The 21,905-nt window shown below is 44.6% G+C and overlaps 1 long non-coding RNA gene and 1 pseudogene across 1 annotated transcript; both read right to left on the bottom strand.

Moving 5' to 3' along the window:
- Positions 1–12,910: 12,910 nt before the first annotated feature.
- On the bottom strand, positions 12,911–15,230 carry LOC123446619 (annotated as a pseudogene).
- A 5,666-nt stretch (positions 15,231–20,896) lies between these two features.
- Positions 20,897–21,650, bottom strand: LOC123446618. The gene is made up of 3 exons (XR_006631412.1): positions 21,608–21,650; positions 21,150–21,216; positions 20,897–20,938 (listed from the first exon to the last, which is right to left on the bottom strand). It is a non-coding gene; the product is annotated as an uncharacterized LOC123446618 (long non-coding RNA).
- Between the last annotated feature and the right edge of the window lie 255 nt (positions 21,651–21,905).

The following is a 21,905-nucleotide window of genomic DNA, read 5'->3' as shown; positions in this document are numbered from 1 at the left end:
TAGGAGGGGGGAGAGGGGGTGCGCCACCCCTAGGGAAAGCCTAGGAGGTGGTGCGGCAGCCCTAGAGGAGGAGGTGGAGGCGCCCTAGGGGTGGCTTGCCACCCAAGGCAGCCCTCCACGCCCTAGGGTTTGGCCCCTTGCGGCTTGGGACTTCCTCCCCTTGGCACACCAGCCCACCAGGGGCTGGTTCCTCTCCCCTTTCAGCCGATGTGGCCCTCTGGGACAGGTGGACCTCCCGGTGGACCCCCGGTACCCTTTTGGTGATCCCGGTACAATATCGATAAATCCCGAAACCCTGCCGGTGACCGAAACTGAACTTCCCATATATAAATCTTTACCCGCGGACTATTCTGGAACACCTCGTGACATCCGGGATCTCATCCGGGACTCCGAAAAACCTTCGATAACCACATATATGATTCCCATAACAACTCTAGCGTCACCAAACCTTATGTGTGTAGGCCCTACGGGTTCGGGAAACATGCAGACCTGACCGAGACATCTCTGCGACCAATAATCAACAGCGGGGTCTGGATATCCATGTTGGCTCCCACATGTTCCTCGATGATCTCATCGGATGAACCACGATGTCAAGGATTCACTTAATCTCGTATGCAATTCCCTTTGTCTACCAGTATGACACTTGCCTGAGATTCGATCGTCGGTATCCCTATACCTTGTTCAATATCGTTACCGGCAAGTCTCTTTACTCGTTCCATAACACATCATCCCGTGGATAACTCCTTAGTCACATTGAGCTCATTATGATTATGCATTACCGATTGGGCCCAGAGATACCTCTCCGTCACACGGAGTGACAAATCCCAGTCATGATTCGTACAACCCAACAAACACTTTCATAGATACCTGTAGTGCATCTTTATAACCACCCAGTTATGTTGTAACGTTTGATACACCCAAAGCACTCCTACGGTATCCGGGAGTTTCACAATCTCATGGTCTAAGGAAATGATACTCGACATTAGAAAAGCTTTAGCAGACGAACTACACGATCTTATGCTATGCTTAGGATTGGGTCTTGTCCATCACATCATTCTCATAATGATGTGATCCTGTTATCAATGACATCCAATGTCCATGATCAGGAAACCATGACCATCTATTGATTAACGAGCTAGCCAACTAGAGTATCACTAGGGACATGTTGTGGTCTATGTATTCACACATGTATTACGGTTTCCGGTTAATACAATTATAGCATGAATAATAGACAATTATCATGAACAAGGAAATATAATAATAACCAATTTATTATTGCCTCTAGGGCATATTTCCAACAATATATCCAAATGACATGAGTGATTAACTTCATAAAATGATAGTCAAGGATATGATTTTGTTGTCTTTTTCCTCCATTTCCGAAGAAGGGGTTTTTGATACTTGGCCATATCAAGATTGCTTTTTGCTGTGAGTTGATTGCAATCTTGTGAAGTGTATTTCTTCCAAGTACCTACAAAGGTTAGATGCAATACAAGGGAGCATAGTTTCCAAGATATAAGATAGTCATATCAATGGCATCAAGGAATAGTCAATCGAGCTCATGCCCTTGCATGCACCTGAGTGAGTCTAGCTCAGGTTTGAAGCATCAATGATGTTCAAATCACTCCTCAAATGACAGAACACTTTCTCATCAAGTGGTTTGGTAAAGATATCAGCTAACTGTTTGTCAGTACAAACATGCTTCAGATTTATATCTCCTTTACCAACATGATCATGAATGAAATGATGTCACACTTAGATATGTTTTGTTCGAGAATGTTGCTTATGATTATAGGAAATTTTAATGGCACTTTCATTCACACATAACAATGGAAGTTTTCTAACATGAATGTCATAATCCTTAAGAGTTTGAGTCATCTAAAGTAATTGCACACAACATGATCTAGTGGCAATGTATTCAACTTCGATAGTTGATAAGGATACCGAGTTTTGTTTCTTGGATGACCAAGACACAAGAGATCTTCCAAGAAATTGACATGTACCCGAGGTGGATTTTCTGTCAACCTTGTCTTCGGCATAGTCCGAGTCGGAATAGCCAACAAGACTAAAAGAAGACCCCTTGGGATACCATATGCCAAAGTTTGGTGTATGTATGAGGTATCTCACTATCCTTTTCACAGCCAATAGATGACACTCTTTAGGTGTCGCTTGGTATCGGGCACACATGAAAACACTCAACATGATGTCAGGACGGGAGGCACATAGATATAGCAATGAACCAATCATTGATTGATAAACCTTTTGATCAACTAGTTTGTCCTCCATAGTGAGGTGAAGATGTCTACTATAGACATGGAGGTTCTCATACCTTTGCATTCTTGCATGTTGAACTTCCTCATTAAGTCCTTGGTGTACTTGCTTTGAGATATAAACGTACCTTCTCTCAATTGTTTGATTTGCAATCCAAGGAAGAATTTCAGTTCACACATCATGGACATGTTATACTTCTCTGACATCAACTTTCCAAAATTTTCACTAAAATGTGTGTTAGTAGAACCAAAGATAATATTATCCACATAAATTTGGCATACAAATAGTTCTCCATTAACTCTTTTAGTGAATAAGCTTGCATCAATTTTACCAATCTCAAAATGCTTTTCAATAAGAAACTTCGTTAGGCATTTGTACCAAGCTCTAGGGGATTGTTTAAGACCATATAAAGCTTTATGAAGTTTGTAAACATGATTACGTTTCTTATGGTTTACAAAGCCGGGAGGATGTTTAACATAAACTTCCTCCTCAATTTCACCATTGAGATAAGCACTTTTAATATCCATTTGGTAAAGAGTAATATCATCGTGATTGACATAAGCCAGAAGAATGTGAATGGCTTCAAGTCTAGCGACAGGTCCATAAGTCTCACCGTACTCCATACCTTCGACTTGCGTGTATCCTTTGGCTACGAGACGCGCCTTGTTGCGTACAACTTGTCCATCTTCATCTTGCTTGTTCCAAAACATCCATCTTGTACCAATGATGTTCTGCTCGCCTTCAGGCTTTCCAACAAGTGTCGACACTTCGTTCCTCTCGAAGTTGTGTAGCTCTTCGTGCATGGCATTCAACCAATCCGGGTCTTGAAGGGGTTTCAACCTTCAAAGGTTCAATGCTAGAGATGAAAGAAAAATGCTCACAGAAGTTAGCTAAACAAGATTTAGAGCGAGTGATTCTCCCGATTTTTATGTCACCATACATTTGATTCAACGGATGATCTTTTTCCATTCTTGCTCTAACTATTGACAACTTCTTTTTTTGGATGGTGGAGCTTCTTATTAATCATCATCTTCATGTTGTCGTTGACGTCATCATCTCCTTGAGGTGGTGGTGAGGAAGGTCGAGGTGGATCTTCATGATGTACTTCTTCCTCTTCATGATGTCGTGTACCGCTCGTGGATGCTTTCATGTCGTTTTGTGGTTCGCCTTGATGCGAAGTAGGAGCTTCCACTTGAGTTGATGAAGTACTTTCCTTCACCTCCATGGGGCGAATCTTGCCAATAGATAACTCTTTGATGGCTTTTGAAGGTTCCTAATCTACTACATCATTTGGCAATTGTTCGACTTGTGAACCATTAGATTCATCAAACTTCACATCTACCATCTCTTCAACTTTTTGAGTGAAGCTGTTGTAGACACGGTAAGTGTGAGAGTTCGAGCTGTAACCGAGTAGGAAACCTTCATGAGATTTAGGAACAAATTTAGCGCAGCGATGCTTATCAAGAATGTAGCACTTAGAGCCGAATACTCGAAAGTATCAAACTTGGGGTTTGTTACTGGTGAGTAGCTCGTATGTCGTTGTACCAAGAAGCTTGTATAAGTAGAGTCGGTTTATGGCATGGCAAGCTGTTCCCACGGCTTCTGCCCAAAAGTGTCTTGGTGTCTTGTATTTGTCAAGCATCGTTCTGGCCATCTCTATGAGAGTACGGTTCTTCCTCTCAACAACTCCATTTTGTTGAGGTGTGTACGTCGCCGAGAACTCATGTGAAATACCTTCTTCGTCAAGAAAAGTATCCACATTTGTGTTCTTGAACACAGTTCTGTTATCGCTCTGAACCTTCTTGATCTTCACTTTGAACTGATTTTGAGCTTTTTGAGCGAAGTTCTTGAAGATCTTTTGTACCTGCGACTTATCATCAAGAAATAATACCCATGTAAATCTGGAAAAATCATCAACAATGACTAAATCGTAAGAATTTACATCGAGGCTCTTGTAAGCATTGGGACCAAAGAGATCCATGTGAAGTAGCTCGAGTGGTCTTCTTGTAGTCATGATGTTAATCACGGATGACTTCCACGAACTTGCTTTCCTGCTTGACGCGCACTACAAAGTCTATCTTTGTCAAAGATAACATCTTTATTACCAAGAATTTGATCATCTTTGATAAGTTTGTCAAGATTACGCATACCTACATGTCCTAACCTTCTATGCCAGAACCAACCTTTAGAAGATTTTGCAATAAGACATGTACGGGGTTTGGATATTTTAGAGAACGACAATGTATAGATCACCTCTATGGAAACCTGTGAAGACAGTTTTATTGTTGTCGCTACGAAACACTCGGCAGTCAACTTTCGTAAATAGCACATCGAAACCAAAGTCTGCTAGTCTAGATACGGAAACAAGATTGCAACCAAGGGATTCAACAAGCATGACATTTTGAATGGTGCTGTCATGAGATACGGCCACCTTACCAAGACCATGTACCTTACCTTTGGAGTTATCTCCAAAAGTCACATACTTTCGAGGTCCACAATTTGGTGTAATCTCATGGAACATGTATTTATCTCCGGTCATGTGATCGGTGCATCCACTTTTGAGAACCCACTCCTTTCCACCGACCATGTAGTATCTAAGGTTCGCCATAAGGCTAAGGTTCCTCATGGTCTTCTCATACTCGATGTCAAACTCTTCATCTTCATTATAGTAGTCATGCTCCACATTGTCATCGTTGGACGAAATATCCCTGTCATAAGAAACAAGAATTTCGTCAGAATTTTGACTATGACAATGTTAATATTTATGCATGCGAATGGCTTCCACAGTAATATTGTTAATAGTAATGACATATCCTTTAGCACACATGAGGTCACGAAGCTCAAATAGACATTTATCAAAATTAGGATCGGTTGGCTTAATTTTGTGAAAGGCAATGCAATTGTGGATAATGATATCAAGATTTTTCAATGAATAATTTGGATATCTTTTCTCTAAGTCTTTCCACAAGGTATGAGCAGACTCGAAATTTTGCATTTGATTAAGCACATTTCTTGGCAGTCCTCTAATGATTAGATTAACAGTGTTAAGATTACCAAACATACCAATTTCATCATCATGAGAAGGATGTATGGGATCAATGGGATGCGCATAGGGATATTCAACATACTTGTGCAAATGGAATTCATCAAATATATCAATCATTTCATCTTTCCAGTGTCTAAAAATACTCCCCATTGAGAATAGGCACTCTACAACTAAAAATCCTGGAACTAGTCACCTTCAGCTTCCTCCAACGGTGATTAAGCCAATGTTTTGGAGACCTTCCTCTGATACTAATTGTAGGATCAATAGAAGAGGTGTCTAGAGGGGGGATGAGTACTAATTGGAACTAGTTACCTTCCTCTGATACTAATCCTAGCCTCACCAAACCTTATGAAGGGCAGAATTTCAGCAATACTACCAAGTCTAGTACACCCTACATATGCTAGTCAACATATATGGCAACGGAAAAGTAAAGACTTTGCACATGTAAAGGAGTAGAGTTTAGGAGATCAAACACAAAGAGATTGACACGGTAACTTTTGGCATGGTTCCGATATGTGGCACTATCGTACTTTCATGTTAGTGGAGACTTCAACCCACAGAGGGGAACGACTGCGAGAGTCCACAAAGGGCTCCACCCACGAAGGGTCCACAAAGAAGCGGCCTTGTCTATCCCACCACGGCTTATGCCCACGAAGGACTAGCCTTACTCACGGTAGATCTTCATGAAGTAGGCGATCTCCTTGCCCTTACAAACATCTTGGTTCAACTCGACAACACGAAGTAGGAGGATCCCAAGCGACACCTAACCAATCTAGGAGGCACCACCCTCCAAAAGGTAATAGATGGGGTAGAACGATGAACTCCCTGCTCTACTGCTTCTAAAGATAGTCTCCTCAACACAAAATCACTCTCTCACAGAATACACATGGGTAGAAGAGATTGATTTTGTGGAAAGCAGTTTGGGGAGGCTAGAGATCAAGTTTGAAATGGTTGAATTGGAATATCTTGATCTCAGCACATGAGTAGGTGGCTCTCTCTCAGAAAATGGATCTGGCAATGAAGTGTGTGTTCTGAGTGCTTCTCCCACGAATGAGAGGTGGTGAAGGGGTATATATATGAAGCACACAAAATCCAACCGTTACACCCAAAGTGGCAAACGAGTGACACCAAAGTCATCAACTCGGTGGTACCAACTTTCACTAAAGGCATCAACTTTTGAATCTCGGTGGAACCGATATACGAAACTCGCTGGTACCGAAAAGGCTAACGGTCAGATGACCAAACTCGGTGACGCCGATAATTAAACTCAGAAATTGCGATTTTGTTTACCGAGGCAACAGAAAGTTGGTCACCCAAACTCGGTAGCACCGATATGGTTTCAGTTGCATCAATTTGGAAGGAATGGCTAGGGTTCTGTCTGAGATCAAATCCGGTAGTGCCATAATGGGAAACTTGGTGGCACCGATTTTGGATATGTGGTTTTGGACATAATGGTTATGTGGGAAAAAATGACTGAGTATTTTTTGTGGCTATCTTTGAGCACTTGAGAAACCAGCTCATTTTAATACCTCACCCCCTTTTAATAGTATTGGCTTTCCTATGGACTCAAAAGTGATTTCTCACAAATTTAAAATGAAGGGTCTTCTAGCTTGAAGCTTGGGCCAATCCTATTCCTTCCTTGCATCAAAGGGGCATCTCCACATAAGCCTTTAGCCAATGCTCTCTATGGACTATTCTGAAATATACTAGATAAAAGTGTTAGTCCAAGAGACAATGTATGTTGTCATGAATTATCAAAATCACCAAGGGAGCATATGTGCTTTCACATGCACTTTTGGGTTTCTGGATGTGCAAACTCTTAATGCAAAGGAACGTTAGTTTATATTGCCCCTTATGATAGCAAACTTTATTATGCACTCCATCGATTTTATTTATTTGCCATCACAAAATCATACAATGCTTATTTTCCCTTGCAATAAAAGATCATACGTATTTAAGAGAAAATTTTATTGTCTGATGCACTGATGACAACTTACTTGAAGGATCTTACTCAATCCATAGGTAGGTATGATGGACTCTCATGGAAAGAAACTCGGCTTAAGGGGTTATGGATGCACAAGTAGTATCTCTACTTAGTGCGAATTTTTTTGGCTAGCAAAAGGTCAAAAGCAAGCACCACATGTTAAGGGATCCAAGAGCATATAACTTCTAGTGAATGCAAACTATCATGATCATTATGGGGACTTTTACATCTGTGTCCCTAACTCAAACCCACTACTCAGATTTGCCCCTAATTTCGAAGCATGCTCAAATTTCCCCCTCTCTCGTTAAGCGCCCTTATAGAAATGCCCTTATGTGCCGTTACCGTCTGTTCAACGGGCTTTGACCGTCTTGTTAACATTAATCCGGTGAATAGTAAATTCAAAAAAATCTGAAATTTTATGGGATTGAAGATACTCAAGTGCCCAAGGTGCGTACAATTTTGTGTGCTATTTGGGCATTCCAAGAGGCCGTACCAAAGAAAAATAAAATGAAATTATACGCCTATAAACATTAAATTCGAAAAATAGCAATAAAATGATTTTTTCGCGTCCAAGATGCTTGGGTGCACAAGGTGCGTGCAATTTTTTGTTATGTTTGTATATTGTAGGAGCACGTGGAGAAAAAAAAATTTGGTTCGACAAAAAGTTTGAAAAAATGCACTTTTTTTTGCTAGATCTCCTTGCATGCCATGTGATCACAAAAATTTGCATGCACCTTGCACACCCAAGTATCTTGGACTCTAAAAAATTTCATATTTTTTTGAATTTACTGTTCATAGGCGTATAATTTTATTTTTTTTCCTTTCGTAGGAGCTCCTGAAATGTCCAAATAGCATGAAAATTTGCACTCACCTTGCCCACTCGAGTATCTTTGATCCGTCAAAATTTCAGTTTTTATATTTTATTTTCTTATTTTTTTTAATTTACTGTTCACCAAGTTACTGTTCACTCGAGTATCTTTGATCCGTCAAAAAACCTGAGAAAGTTCCCATGTTAGTTTGGAAAACAAAATTTCCTACCATTTATTTTTTATTTTTTGTAGGTACCATGGCATTTATATTTATTTTTTAGACCATGGCAATTTTATAAATTGGAGCATGGTTGTTTTTTAGATAGATGCCAGTATAATTATTTTAGACCATGCCAATTTTGTTAGTTAGACCATAGCAACTTTTTGAGTTTAGACCATGGCAGATCTAATATCTATACCTTGACAGTTTATTAGTTAGAACATATACATTTGTAAATTATAGTATGTCAATTTAATTAGTTGTAGAATGACATTTTTTTAGCTAGAACACAACTAGAAAGGAAGCATTTATCTCGATTGTGGTGTGGGCGTGTATATGTATTGGTTTTGGTGTTTATGGTATGCATAGTAGGTATTCAATCAAAATGCGTGTACCTTTTATAAATGCGTGTGGGAAGCAAGGCTAGGTTGTAGTTGTTAGAGTTGTGTGGAATATTCTGTACAAGGTAGGTTAGAGTTGTTCTCTCAGTTGTATTGTGTTTAGATAGGATATGCAGTAGTGTCATAATAGAACACTTGTATCCTTGGCCTCTCATATATAAAGATGATAGACACGATGCAACCTATGCCAACATAATAGCACATGTACGCAGGAGGAGCCGACGGCGTGTGCTGATGCCCGGGCGGCCAGATTGTGGTATTTTGATGATGTCACAGAAAGGAGTGCGCGTAGTCAGGCCCCGAGGTTGTAGCCATATTGATGAACCTTGTTAACAAAACTCGACACCGTGCCACGTGTGATTACTTGGTCCTAGGATGATCGACGATGGCCTTGAATTTATTCTAACAGTAATGATGGTTAAGAGATCAGACAAAATCGTAGTGTAACAATGGTGCCTGTTTCGTTGGGTTGCATTGATCAACTGTTTCCCCTGATCGACTTATGCTAAAGGAATGTTAGATTTAGGGATACACTTCTATAGTGTTATTGATGGTGTGCATTTTCTTAGTGGACTTTGAGTACACTAGCTTTAGAACTTAGCCCCATCTAATTGAATTTAAGAATTTAAGATCTTTAATACTCATCATGGCCAAATTTATTTTCTTCCATTTATATAGTCATAATTTTTTGATGTGAAGGCAATCACCAACCATCACATTCAATAAACTGCCATGGCAATTGTTATGCATTTTTGCCATGCCACCTCTCTATTTTTTGCTATGTTATATAGTCCTGATTTTTGTTGTAGAGTCATGTTGTTGTGAAATTGCCATAGCTATTTAAAATATATTTTTGTGGCGACTATAATCTCAAATTTAGAATTCAAGGGGAGTTAGAGGGCTATGTAGAAGGCAAGTGACATTATTTTGGTATTTCTCTCATGGCATTTTTTAGAAGCATGCCAACTTGTGTAGCTAGTTTTATCATCTAAACATGTCAAAAATAGCTACAAGACATGGATATCTATTTTTTCAATCGTCGGCCATGTGGTAGTTTCAGGTGGTGTTTCTTTTTCAGGGACTAGACTTTTTTTAGTACCAGGGACTAAAGAAAAAGTTCCTCCAATAAAGTCTTTTTGTAGTCCCTTAAGGAAAAGTCCCTCTTGTTTCTTTACCTAGGGACTAAAAGGGAATTTTTAGTCTAGTCCTTGGATAAAGAAACACCACCTCATTAAAAAAGGATGATAAATTTGTACGTCTTTAGTCAATTTAAGCCCGATACAAGTTTGAAATTTTTTCCTTGGACTCTCTATGTGGAGTTAAAACTCAGTTTTATGGCCCAGCTTTTTTTTGTTGGTGATCTTACCGTATTTCTGTTAGCGACACATTTGTTGATGTGGCATGGTTCACGCTAGAGGGATAAGTGCAGTGAACAAAACCGTTCGGTCCATCGACCCTCAACCCTCTTCAATGGGAGATCCCTTGATATTTGTGGTTCAACCGTTATTGTAGACCAAAAGAAGCGGGAAAAATAGGGAGCAAAAGATAACAAAAAAACCGGTAGGTTGTTACAATCCTGGATAATTATTTTAAGACAAATTACAATTCTGAATCGGTGGCCGACCAAAACTTTGTTGGGCTTTTCCTCTGTCGGCTTGTAGGCCTTGTACAAGAGGAGCGTTGATAAAAAATAAAGGTTGTTCTAAAAAGTAAATCACAGTAGTCAGAGGGGACGACATATCCTATACTGCGCGTAGGTCATGCTGTATCGACATACCGCGCACCCCCTAGCTCCCGTGGGCGGGCCCATTCTACGGTTTATTTTCCCACCAGTTTTTGGAAGAACCTTCCCAAAACTGATTTTCGGTTTTTTCAACTGGTTTACCTTTTTTACTTTTCCCTTCTTTTCTTTTTTTCTTTCTTTTTTCCTTTTCCTTTTATTATTTTTTGTTTCCCTTTTGTGTTCTATTTTCTTCTTCATATTTACCTTTTCACTTTTTTGCATTTTTTCTTTTTAAATTTGAGAACATTCTTATGTTTATTGAATTCAAAAAATGTTCAACCATGTAAAAATTGTTCGTTGAATTCAGTTTTTGCTCATCAGTTTTTTTTAATAAATGTTCATTCTTTTGTAAAATTTAGTTTATTAAATGTTCATTCTTTTCTTTAAAATATTCAAAAAATGTTCATTGAATTCAGTTTTTTGCTCATCAGACTTAAAAATTGTTCCTTGAAGTAAAAACATTGTTCATCAAACTAAAATTCTTCATCAAATTATTATTTTTGTTCATCATTGTAAAAAGATATTCGTCAAATTCACGTTTTGTTCATTGAATTCAAAATTTGTTCATTATTATTTTAAAAGAATTGTTGTTAAATACATTTTTTTTTCATCAAGTTTAAAAATGTTCATCGAATTCAAAATGTGTTTATTAAATACAAAACATTTTTCATCATTATTAAAAATTCCCAATTTAGTTTTAATTCGTGAACATTCCAGATAATACATAAACATTTTTCTGAAAATCATGAACATTTTCTGCTGAATATGCAAGCATTTTTTAATTCAGGAAGCATCTTTTGATTTCTTTAGAAATAATTCAAAATTTTATTATACATTTGGATTTTTTAGAATCTTGTATTTATTATAAAGAAGAAGAAACTGGTACAGAAAAAGAAACAAAAGACAGAGAAAAGGAATAAGAAAAAGTGGACACTCAACCCCGCTCATGGGCCGGGCTAACAGGGCGTGCGGGAGGGGAGTAGATGCGCGCTGGCTTTGTTCACCAGCGCGTCAGACGGACGTCTTTTTCATTGAAAGAACATTTGAAACGCTCAGTTGGCCTTCTATATCATCGTGTGTATGCACGAAAACTAAGAGCATCCCCAATAGCCGCGCTTCGCGTCGCGCGTAAAAAACTTGTTTGCCGCACGCGCTTCGGCTGGTTTAGCGCGGCCGCCAGCGCTGGCTCCAACAGCCGCGCTAAAATGCAGTGCGCGCGTGCCGCCCCAGCAGCGCGCAAAAAATGCAGCGCGCGCGACTCGCCGGACATTTCACATATATGGCATTTTGGACATAAAATGAGTTTGAAACATTCATCAAAATGCAATGAACATGTGAAATTTGACACAAACAAGTTGATGAATAAAAGTTCATGCCCACAAGTTCAAAATCATGCCCACAAGTTCATCCAACCAAGTTCAAAATGCAAACTAAAGTTCAAGACACAAATGAAAGACACATCAATCCTCTTCCTCGTCTTCGTCCTCATCTTCCGAACACGATTCTTTCGCCACCGAAGATGAATCTTCCTCCCTCACCTCATCACGCACCGCAGCACGTGAAGCTCCGACGGTGTTGGCAAGATCTTCAACGACATCTTCATGGGAATGTGTGTGAGGAGGCACATCGAAAGACATTCCGCCCATGGTGGCCGGAGGTGCACCCATGCCTACCATGAGAGAAGCAAAACTCATGCCTCCCATGGCGGCCATAGCGTCGGGGGGTGCTCCAAAGCCACCCATGCCTCCCATGGGGGTCGGAGGTGCATCCATGCCTCCCATGGCACCTAAACCGCTCATGGTACCTCCGAAGCCACCCATGCCACCTATGGCGCCAAGGCCACTGCCACCCATGCCGCCAAGGCCACCGCCAATGCCACTGCCACCCATGCCGCCAAGGCCACCGCCACCCATGGCGCCAAGGCCACCGCCATCCATGCCGCCAAGGCCAGCGCCACACATTGCGCGGATCATGGCTCTTTTTTGGATCAACATTTCTTCACGGGCAAGTTTGACATACTCTTTTTGCGTTTCAGTGAGGTTAGATGTGTCCAAGAAGAACAAGTGCTTCTCCCCGCGCCAGGGTTTCCAGCGGCGGCGGCGGGGAGGGGTCGCGGCTGTACAGTGGGGTGAGCGGGGTGCCGGCGCGTGCGTCCATGGGTGCAGTTCGCCGGCGCCGGCGCGCGCGAGGCGTAGGAGGCGGGGAGGAGAGAGTGCGGCGGGAGCGCTCGAGTATGGCGCGCGCGGAAGCGGGCGCCCCAAATACACCGCGCGAGATAGCGAATCCGACCGCGCGTCCAACTCCTTATAGCGTGCGCGGTTATTACGCGCGCGCGGTTATTGCGCGTCTGCTGGAGCCACCTGTCGGATTGCGCGCACGTTAAAATGGCTTAATTTTCGGTGCGACGATTGTTTAGCACGGTTGTTGGAGATGCTGTAAGTTTCCGCACGGATCGATCGATGAGGTCACCGCCGCTTGTTCCTGCTCCCCAGCAGGAGCGTGAAGTAGAAAAGGATGCGGAAGAGGAACCCCCATGCGAGGGTGGCCCAGAGGCAGCCCCACTTGCCCAGCTGGTCCACGGCCTGCTTCGCCAGTATGTCCATCCCCGTTGTGATGCAGGAGCTGCTGTTGAAGTCGATCCGCATGGACTTGCTCATCGCGTTGAGCACTGTCACCTGTGTCGCCACCGGCAGCTTCCCCATGGGCGTCCCGTCGAACATCTGCACCCCTCGCATGAAGCACTTGCCGGGCTCGGCGCCGAACTCGTTCTGCATCACCGCCTCGTACGGGTACTTGATCAGCGACAGGTAATGGAACCATATCCAGTATCCCGGGATGCGGTCGCGCGTCACGAAGAAGCCGCTGAAGAGCAGGAAGTAGGCCAGCACGGCCACCACCACCGTGTACCCGATGATCACGTGCGGCACCGCGCCGGAGAGGAAGGTCACGAAGCCGCTCCCCGCCCAGAAGGAAGCGAGTACGATGAGCGCGAAGAAGACGAACCCCTCGGTGCCCCCCGCCAGCCCCACGCCGAAGAAGGTGATGCCGGTGAAGGCGACCGAGAGGACCACCAGCGGCGGGAACGCCACGATGGCGTTGGACAGCGTGTAGGACGACCGGCGGTACGCGTTGTGCGCCGTCTCCCGGAGGAAGATGTACCGCTCGATGAGGAACACCGGCAGCGCGTCGGCGCTGGTGTAGTACATCGTGGACATGGCGATGGCTAAGAAGCCAAACCGCTCGTTCACGCCCTTGGGCGTGTTGTCCAGCCGCCAGAAGGTGGCCAGGATGAACCCCGTCACCACCACCGCGCCGAAACGGATCACCAACAGCTCCGGGGTACGCCATGTGTTGGTGAACGCCCGACGCGTCAGCACCCATACTTCCACCCACCACGGGTTCGCGTACGTCGCCACCTCGGTTGTCGCCGCCATTTCCGGGCTGCTGCCGCTGCTACCGGACACCAGCTTGCCGCGGGCGATGCTCAGACTGATGGCCTCCTTAAGCGACAGCGCCGGCTTGCCGAGCGTGCTCGTGCTTGCCGCCGAGACGGCACGGGATAGCGGCTTCTCTTGCCATGACTTGTTGAACTGAACGAGATCCTTGGTTCCGGCCTGAGTGCCTTCCAGCTCGCGTATGTGATCCAGCGCGAACTCGGCCGGGTTCTCGCCGTCGGGGATCGGGTGGCCAAACTCCGAGAAGAAGGGAGGTAGGGCAGCCGGTGGACCGTAGTACACCGTCTTGCCGCGGGAGAGGAACAGGAGGCGGTCTGCGCGATGCCCTGCAGCACCTTCACCACCATGAAGGCGCTGGTGGAGTCGAGCCCGGACGTGGGCTCGTCGAGGAACAGGATGATGGGGTCGTGGATGATGTCGATGCCGATGGACACGCGCCGGCGCTCCCCGCCGGACACGCCGCGCCGGCCCTCGTCGCCGATGATGGTGTTGGCCGCGGCGCGCAGGCCGAGCTGGTCGATGAGCGCCTGGACGCGGCTCCTCTTCTTGGACGTGGAGAGCGAGCGCGGGAGCCTGAACTCGGCCGAGTACACGAGGGTCTCGGCGACAGTGAGCATCGGGTACAGCAGGTCGTCCTGCATGACGTACGCCGAGATGACCCTGAGCAGGCGGCTGTCGAGAGCGTCCCCGCTGAGCGTGACGGCGCCACGGAGGCTCTCGCGCTGGATCCGGTCTGCCAGCGCGTCGATGAGCGTGCTCTTGCCGGCGCCGCTCGCGCCGAGCACGGCCATGATCTCCCCCTCCCGCGCCTCCCCGGAGATGCCGTCGAGCAGCGTGTTTCTCCTCGTCGTGTCGGTCGCCTGGACGCCACGGCTCCGGTTGAATGATCTCGTCGGCCGCTTGACGCTGTACGTCAGGCCGTCGAAGGCCAGCACGAAGTGGACGGCCGGGCGGCAGATGAAGTCATCAACCGTGGTGGTACTGCCATCACCGTTGTCGTCCGCCGTTGGCTGCACGTCCACGACGACGTGCCCGGACGGGCCTACTTCGCTGGTGGCCGTAGACACCGATCGGCTTGAACGGAGCGAGAGAAGCTGGTCGAGGGTGATCACGCCGGAGTTGTCACCGGAGCGTGGATCACTAGGCAGGATATCGGGGCGCGGCTTGGCCCCGGCGCCCACCTCCATCGTTCGATGAATCAACTCCGTAACTAAGCAGTACTGTCACGACTGACGATAGACTCTCGAGTGCCCCATGCAAATAGCTTCGACCGTGTCTGTGTCTGTGTTTGTTGGTGCGTTATATATGGTCTGCAACTACCTAAAAAATGTGCAGTGAATAGTTCTGCTGACGACCTTATTGTATAGTAGCTTATCGGGACACATAAAAATTGGACAAGCTTTGAACAAGAATGCATCCGTGGACAGTGCCGAGACATTTTACCGGGAGAAGCGATGGTCACCCAATCGTTTCCTATTAAGAATAACAAGCAGTCGGTGTCTTGACCATTTTTTCTCTTGAACGGTGTACTTGGAAATTAAGCTTTGTCATAACTGAATTAGCATGTCAATCTGCAATTCTGCCGGGTGACACGAAAATTCCGCATTGACATCTCGGTTTTTTCATTGCGAATCATTGACATTTGGTTCACCAAGGGATGCAACCATCCATTGTTTTATTTGCAAGGAAATATCGGAGCTATTCATCTTCAAAAATGATAGTCCAACAAATATCACAATTAGTCAAAATTACATCGGTCCAACTACTCCGAAAAAAACTCCCGAGGACCCCCGCGTCGCCCTTCCCGAAAGAGGCGACCGGGGCGGCTCCCCACTCCTTCCCCTCCCCGCGAGCCGCCGCTGCCCTTCCCCCTCGCCGCTGCCGCCGGCGGGCGTTGCCGGCGCGGCACCCCGCAATTCGGCGGTGGCGGCCCCCTTCTTCCCCCGTCGCCGGATCCCGGCTCGGGCATGCGGTCCTGGCGACGGAGCCCTTCGGCCGGCGGCGCTCCGGCGCGGATCTGGACGGCGACGGTGCAGAGGCATTGCCCCTTGGCGGCGGTGATGGCCCATGGCCTGCGGCGCCTGGCTGGCTCAGATCTAGGCCCTAGGGGGGCGATCTGGGTCGAGGGCGGGCCTGCTGGGGGGCTGCGGTGGGTTGTTCTTCGGTGGCTCTGGCGAGCTCCTCGCGTCAGGGACGGCTGCTGATGTGTCGCGACTGCTGCAACGTGGCGGCGGAGCTTCACGGGCCCGTTATGGGCTCGACTGGACATTTGGTTTGATGTGCCTTTGCTGCTATGTCCGGTCTGTTACCGCCTAAGCCGGTGGAGGTTGTTCCCTCCCTCGTGGCTGCGGTGCTGTCGGTCCATGTTTACGGGTGTCTCGTTTGGATCCGATAGGTCTTGCTTCGTTGGCCGTGGTGAGACGACGGCGGTGTCCTCATGACTGTGTTGGTGCATGTTTGTGGGCGGCGGGTGTGGTGGAGCCGAAGGTTGGTCCTGGGTGGCGGGTGCGGGGGGGGGGGGGGGGGGGGGTCGGGGGAAATCCCTGTCGGGTCTTGCCGGCACCAACGCGGTGACGCCTGCGGGCTCCGCCATCGTTCTTGAAGGGCGTCGGGTGACCCTCTCACCCCACCACCCTCCGTGTACCGGGAGAAATCCTAGGATTCGTCCGGGCAGCAGCGTCGACATCGTCACATTCCTTTTTGAAGGTGGTGCTTGGTACACGACAACTCGGTGGCTCTGGAGCGTGGTGGTTATCTTCGGTGGGCACAGCGGTCGCGGGGAGCCGTAGCTTTCGCTGATCCGACGTTGTTGGCATTTTTTCTCTTATTTTCTTTTGTATTTTATTTTGGGCGTGCTTGTGCTGTTCGCCCCAGCTTTGATCGGGATGTTGTATCTGGTGGTTGCTATATCCATATAGCGGGGCGAAAGCCTATTTCGAGTAAAAATTACATCCATATTCATAGATCATCTAGCGACGACTAGAAGTAAATAAAGTGAGCAGAAAGCGCGCCACCATCATCGCCCCTCTCTCATAAGAGCTGGATAAACCTTGTTGCAGTAGACACTCAAAAAATCATCGTGCTAATGTCTCATCGGATCAACACATGAAAACAACAACCACCGTCGATGAAGAGCAACGTAGATCAAAAGAATCCAACCCGAAAACACATTCATAGACGAACGACGGATAGATCCAAACAAATCCATCAAAGACAGATCCGCGAGAGATACAACTTCACACGTCCACCGACAATGCTAGATAAACCACTAGAACGGGACTAGACAGAGAGAACCTTATTCCATTTTTAAAAAGTAGCCGCCGTCTCGCCTTCTTAAACAGGATACATACTCTAACAAAACTTAAAAACACGTCTAAAAACAAAGCCCTTCCATCAGCAAGAACCGGGTTCCATCGTGTTTCATGACCCTAAAACCATCGAAGACGAAAAGACCAGTACTGGCGCCGTTAAAGGCGAAGAAACCCTAAACTTTTAGGGGAAGCTGCGGCTACGTGAGAGATTTACTTGGTTGCTACCAGTACGTACCTTGCTTATGCACACATGCCTCATCCACTTTTTTTAGGAATATGTAATCCAATTAATCTATATTATTAAAGAAGAGTTGATGTTCATACACCAATTAGTGAAAAAGCACCACCGTTCTATGTTAACTCAATCAAATTTAATCTCTATTTCTAATGTCTCAGTTGATAGGCAAGCCTTCACGGTTAATTTTTGTATATATTTTTTTCGTCTTCCATTTTTGCATGATTTTTTCGTGTCTCTTTCCATCATCCCCTCTTAACTTGTTGTATCGGTTCATTTTTCTCTCCACTCTATTACAAACCAGAACTTTCCTAACGTATAAAAAACCATGGATCTAACTTTTTTAAGTCATCCAAATCAATCGGTCCATCTTATTAGTGCAATTTCTTTTAGAAAACAAATAACAGATTTTAAGGAAACAAATAATTGATTTTAATCTAACATTGCTAACTTATTCAATTTAACCGACCCCTCTCATTAGTGCAATTTGTTCTAAAAACAAATAACAGATTTTCAGAAGAAAAAAAAAGGAATTCTAAGGAAATTAACATCTAAATCATGCCAAACAAATTTATACTCATAAATTGGGGACTTGGTAGTCGGGTTTCATGTTTTTTTCGTCTTTCCTCCCACTTTTATCTATTTTTTTCGTCCATCCTTCCACCGTCATCTATTTTGTCTCATTTTTTTGCATCACCTTCCATCATCCTATTCCTCTGATTTTTTTTGCTTTACCTCACACACAATGGAAAACAAATCTGAATGGATCCAAAATTTTCATGCGGTCATAAGTTATTTAGTACTGTCTTTATGTGAAATAATCATTCACGATCAATCTTTAATTAATCTTTAAAGATGAAATCTAAACTAATTAACCTTATCATAAGTCGCTCAATCATCTTAATTAATCTTCCCATACGTCATCAAAGTTAAATTAAATAACATTACCATATGTTGTTTAGTCACAATAATCTTTCTGTTTCATGATTTTTTGTCTCACCTCCCTCCCTCCCTTCGCCTTGATTTTTTCTGTCTTTTTGCGTCACCACCGCCAAATCGCATTAAAAACTATACAAGAAAAATACGCCGCCACTTCCCCTAGATCTAGCTCCTTCCTCCATCTAGGAAATCCCACGACATGGTTTTGGGATGTCGGCGCCACCATCGCCAGGGTTCCCAGCCTCTGTCGCCTAACTTTGTTCTCCTCCGTCGGCCTCCAAGACCGCCGCCGCCGCTGCCGTCGCAACCCCAAGTCAGGGCAGGACCCAAAGGAGGTCGTCCCCCCCCCAATCCGTCTCAATCTCATCGCCTCGTCCAGGAAGAGATGCAACTACAAGCGTTGGCGCGTCATTGTCGATGACAACAAGGAGGATAGCCTGTGACAGGCCCCGAAGCACCACCACGACGGCACCTCAAACCCGGCCCCTCGGCATGGGTTGGCACCCCATGTCCAAGAGATGGGTAAGATCCCATGATTTCCATTCGACCCCCTCTCCTCAATTCCTAGATTGCTTGTGCTCTCCACCAACCGCTTGAGTGTGCAGCAAGTGGTTCAATCTTGATTTTGTTGCCGATGTGTAGCTTCTTGTAACAATTAAGAGCGAGATGTATAATGTGTCGGCTAGGATGTGCTTTGGGATTTTGCATGTAGTTGTCGATTCTATGGTTTGCCTCTGGTAAATGTGAGTGAGCACTCATCCATCATCATAAGGCTGGTGAGATGAGTTGCTTTTGTGATTAAAATTGTGTTGGTACTCCAGTAGTAGATGCACTATAGGAGGGAAATGAATTTTTGTCCAAAAGGACCCCCTCGCGAACGTGAATGCCAGAAAAGACCACCTGCGAGTGCTAAAAAGGGAAAGGACCAGCTCCACGGGTGGCGGCAGGCGCGCCAGGCGGCACGTGGCACCTGCCGCCATGACCCGAGGCGGCTGGGGCCTGCCGCCATGGCGCGAGGCGGCCGGCTGGGATTTCCGTTCCAGCGGTTCTGCGACGTAACGGCTAGGCAGTGGTGGGACATGCCGCCACGAGAGGAGGCGGCCAGGCGAGCCCTACCGCCTCGGCAGCCGGCGGCCTTTTCTGTGCATGACGACGCTAATTCCCACCTGCTGACAGCGCTGATTCCCACGCTGTCGGCTGATTCCCACGCAGTGTGCACCGTCGAAATTTTTCCTGCTCTCCACCGACAAAACAGTGCCAAAATTTTCCCGCTCTAACTTGCCTGCGGTATTGTATGTAGTCCCTCTGTTCCAAAATATAAGACCTTTTAGGTATTTCACTAGCATACTACATACGGAGCAAAATGAGTGAATCTATACTCTAAAGATGTCTATGTACATCCGTATGTAGTTTATTGTACAATCTCTAAAATGCCTTATATTTAGGAACGGAGGGAGTTTATTTTTTACGGAGGGAGATTTCCTAAATATAAGTCTTTTAAGAGTTCGTACTACAAGACTACATATGGATGTATATGGACTTATTTTAGAATGTACACGCGATAACGACGGACGGGTGGAGTAAAACATCCCTTCTTATGGATTGACGATAGTGAGGACGAAGACGATATCTTCATGCCGAGTACCAAGAGCGCGTCATCGACGAAGGCCAAGAGCGCATCATCGATGAAGGCCAAGAGCGCATCATCCACGAAGGCCAAGAGTAGCGCTTCGTTAAAGGGCGAGAGCTCTGCATCGTCGAAGGATGACGACGACTTTATGTAGTTTTTTTTATGAACTCTACATCTTAATATATCTTATTTTATGTATGTTATTTTATGAATCTTATTTTATGTATCTTATTTTATGGAAGCAACTTCAAATATATCGAGAACTTTTATTTCATGAAACTACATAGATGTCTTGTACGTACATCTGAAAGTTTGAAACTGACATAGAGAGATGCAATTGTTCGCACACATACATAGACGAATCACCCTATGCGACGACGACCAGCTGGCCTTGCCCGACGACCGGAGGATGACAATCGATCAGGGGGTCTGTGTTCACGAAGACCACGACCGTACTGTCCCTCGTGTTCCTGTGTCTGCGACTCATGCATAGGTGGTGGAGTCTGAAATCCATATTGAGATGATGATTCTAAATTGTAGGTGAATGACTGTGACTCAGAATTGATATAAGATGGACCAATAACGTCCTGCCCGAAAAAATCATTTATCATTCCTGGGAGCGTGCATTGAGTATCATGGATTTCCTCCCTCAACCACGAAAGCCTCCAGGGTCATTTTTTTTCCATTCATCGCTGAACCAAACACCGATCGGATGCACCTTCTAACTGCCGCATACTCTACATTAACCATGTCTTTCACTACAACCGTAGTCATCCCGCACCCAGACACATCCATACCAGAAGGACCCTCATGTACGATGTGCCCATAAAACACTAACAAATTTTCCATAGTACCTAACGAGCAGCCATATTTACATCGTTAGTCCATTATAAATCAGATTTTCATATTTACATTGTAATAACAACATCCATTACTTATCTTTTTTACATATAACAATTTAACAACATCCATTACATCTACGCATAATAATTTATATTGTATCATTTATCGTGACACTACAACTATAAAATAAATAGAAGATGAATTACAATATGTCATTCATACCTCTGGTTTAAATAAGGATATCCTTCCGAATATAATATATCACCAGAATAATATCAGCGAATTCCACCTATTTTCATATGAACAAAAATATTACACACATAATTATTTCCGTGCTAGCAAAAGTCTAAAAATACATACTGCATGCATGCATATATATATATATATATATATATATATATATATATATATATATATATATATATATATCACGAGTCATATTTCTATGGGGTTGACAAATTATCACATAAACAAATATATTACACACGCGTCTTGCATGTACTAATACTAATGGAGCTAACATATTATTACATGTTTTTTACAAAAATGCTAGTTACATAGGCATTTTTCCGGCTCCTTTCTAAATACCAGTTGCATGCAAACACGAACAAATCATCGGTAATATATGAACATAGTCGACCTATTATCACATGAACACAAATATGAACAGAGTCTCATACCTTGATCTTCAACTTAGTAGTTCATATCGCATGACAAAATAGTCCCACAAAAGTGATAATACAGTCCCTAAGACAAAAGATAAACACATACTTAGAAACTAATCGAACAAAATAAAACATCATGCATGCAAACACGACGAACAGAAATGTAAAGCGCTTACCTTGATCTAACTTTTTTTCAACTACAACGTCTTTAAAATAGTTCCATGAAAGTGATAATACACTTCCTAAGACAAAAGAAAGAACATACTTACAAACTAATCAAACAAAATAAAACATCATGCATGCAAACAAGACC

Source organism: Hordeum vulgare, chromosome 4H (assembly GCF_904849725.1).
Source record: "Hordeum vulgare subsp. vulgare chromosome 4H, MorexV3_pseudomolecules_assembly, whole genome shotgun sequence".
Taxonomy (NCBI): Eukaryota; Viridiplantae; Streptophyta; class Magnoliopsida; order Poales; family Poaceae; genus Hordeum; species Hordeum vulgare.
Note: the sequence above shows the minus strand (reverse complement) of the source record. Positions and strands in the feature narration are given on the sequence as shown.